Source organism: Palaemon carinicauda, chromosome 29 (assembly GCF_036898095.1).
Source record: "Palaemon carinicauda isolate YSFRI2023 chromosome 29, ASM3689809v2, whole genome shotgun sequence".
Classification (NCBI taxonomy): Eukaryota; Metazoa; Arthropoda; class Malacostraca; order Decapoda; family Palaemonidae; genus Palaemon; species Palaemon carinicauda.
This window is the reverse complement of record NC_090753.1, coordinates 30998444-31001649: the sequence shown is the minus strand read 5'-3', so window position 1 is coordinate 31001649 and position 3206 is coordinate 30998444.

The window sequence follows — 3206 nt, the reverse complement described above, 5'->3', positions numbered from 1 at the left end:
TCTAACAAATAACACCAGTGCCGTGTGGACGTTTGCATCATAGTGTTTACGCATGTCCAAAATCTGAGCAAGTCAGAGAGATTTGGCTTCACATCTCCATTGAGTGGCATTATTCCGGTAATGAAATTATATATATATATATATATATATATATATATATATATATATATATATATATATATATATATATATATATATATATATATATATTATATATATATATATATATATATATATATATATATATATATATATATATATATATATATATATATATATTTATATATATATAATATATGTATATATATATATATATATATATATATATATATATATATATATATATATATATATATATATATATATATATATATATATATATATATATATATATATATATATATATATATATATATATATATATATATATATATATATATATATATATATATATATATATATATATATATATATATATATATATATATATATATATATATATATATATATATATATATATATATATATATATATATATATATATACACACACACACACACACATATATATATATATATATATATATATATATATATATATATATATATATATATATATATATATATATATATATATATATATATATATATCTCCCTTTACAGGTCAATATATGAACCATGATGTGAATTATTGCTGGATCAGATTCTTACTTAGTTGCAACTATATTTAGTAATTTATTTACAAAATAAAGTAAAAAATTATATCCGTGTTTTATTTTGTACTCTTCAGCTGCTTTTGAATAAAGCATGCTAGAATTTTATTTATCCTTATCGGTATAAAAAACTTCAACTAGTACAGATTTCCAAGATAATTAAAGGTAACCTCGAAAAAAGGTTCCCTTTCGTTCCTACGGAAATACAAACCTTGAAGCTTGGTGGAAATAACAATTAACTGGAATTTTATATATAGATCTAGGAGACCAGATAAGGGATCCATTCAAGGTAGAAGGCACACACACAAACCCTCAGATATAGTACATTCAAGAAATTTTTCTGATATGCTTTCATCAGGACGACATGGCCGAGCCCAAAAAACGGATTTGGAGCAAAGCGAAAAATCTATTTTTGGTTGTGAATGCCATGTTTTCCTGATGGACCCATCCTTTTGCTGACCCCACCCGAAACTACTCTATCTGCGGCTATTCCTGCTTAAAGACAAGTAAAGGAATAACGGCCAGTAGTAATACGGATAGGAGGACCACCGGGTACTTAGAACGGCACCCCCTTTCTTTTGCCCCTCTTCCCCCTTACATCAAAAGAGTTAAATCTATTCGGGGTGAAGATTGTTATGTGTCATATCTATGTGCCGTATTACTATATCAAATATCACTTAGAAAGCTACCTAAAGGAACCCTCCATCAGGACGACATAGCAATCTCACCCAAAAATAAATTTTTCGCTTTGCTCAAAATCCGTTAATTCTCTCTCTCTCTCTCTCTCTCTCTCTCTCTCTCTCTCTCTCTCTCTCTCTCTCTCTCTCTCTCTCTCTCTCTCTCTCTCTCTCATTCCTGATCTTGTGTAAAATTAAAAACTTGATCATTTTTATCAGTAAACCTGTAGTCTTCATAAGTTATTTGTTTGTTTTTTTTAATTCTATACATCAGGACTGCATATTTATTTTACCTATTTGTTGAACGATATACTAAACCTTCCTTCGATCTTCTATTGTTAATTAAGTTCATTACTCCTTTGCAGTCTCCCATGAGCATTAGCTATCAGCGAGGTAATTATGTGGGGACTACAGAAGTCGCTGATAATGGCTGAGCATTAAGGTTATTAGGGGTAATTGGCAGAAAAATATTCTTAATCAATGACTACAGCTTCACTTTATGTACTGATTGAAATTACGTTTCGTTGTTTGATTTATATGGTTGGTTTTATTGATTTTTCAGATAAAATTGATTTTAGTTTAAGAAATAAATGTTTACGGGAATTTAATATATCCAAAGAAGGTATTGATATACTTTAGGTAAAACTTCGAGTAGGAAATATAACGTCATAAAATAGCTTTAAGGATAACTACCATAGTGACATTTACTTTAGCTACTAGATAAATAAACCGCGTTAGGCATATCATAAGGAACTGGCTATCCTTTTATGAATCTAGCCAATGAATCCTCTATGGATCTAGTCAGGCAGAAAAAAGAGAAATTGACATAATGGCCTCCATTCTTGGGCGTTGCAGTGTGCTGAGAATCTCCCAGATTATATATGCCGAAGAAAAAATGAAAATTGGCAATTGGAATGTTAGATCCATGAATCAGATTGGGAAGTTACAATAAGTGTAGAATGCATTTATGAAATATAGTTTGATAACTCGGCCCTAAGTGAAACAAGCTGCAAGGTGGTTAATAAGGAAATCTTAGACCAAGGCAATATTTATACTGTATCTACTTAGGAAGAACAGATGGATTTAGGAGAAAATGGGTAGGAATGATGATGGCATCTAGAGCAAAAAAGTCATTAACGAAAGGGAGAGCTGTAAATAGTAAATTATTACTTGTAAAGTTGAAATCGAAGCACTGCAATATGGGTGTTATAGGTTGCTATGCACCCAAAAAGGGTTCCCCTGAAGAAATTAAAGATGAACACTATGAAAATCTGCAGAGTGTAATACATGGGGTCCAAGATAGACATGTGAGAATTGTGATTGGTGATTTCAATGCTAAAGTTCCAAAGAATAATTAAGGTTTAGGGAATATGATTGGAGGTCTTGGCGAGGTTGCAAATGAAAAGGGGGGCAAATTTTATAAGTTTTTATTCAGAGAAAAAACTTATTATTGGAGGTACTTTTTTCCAGCACAAGGCCATCCTCAAATATACATAAACTTCACCATGTGAAATTATAAAACTTAAATAATCACATTCCTATTAATGAAGAGAGAAGGATGACTGTGAAAAGTCTCAGAAGCGATAAAGGTGAAAATTTTGTTTATAATTACCAGCTCCTCATTGCCACGCTGAAATTAAAACTGAAAGCACCCAACAGAATTGGAGATAGAATACTTAGGTTTGATACAACTAAGCTTCTTGAAAAACATTTGCATTTGAATGTAGGAATCGATTTGCAATCTTAGAGATTTTAAGAGAAGGGGAGTAGAAAATTAATGAAGAATGGTGTGATATTAAGAAGTTATACCAGTCAGA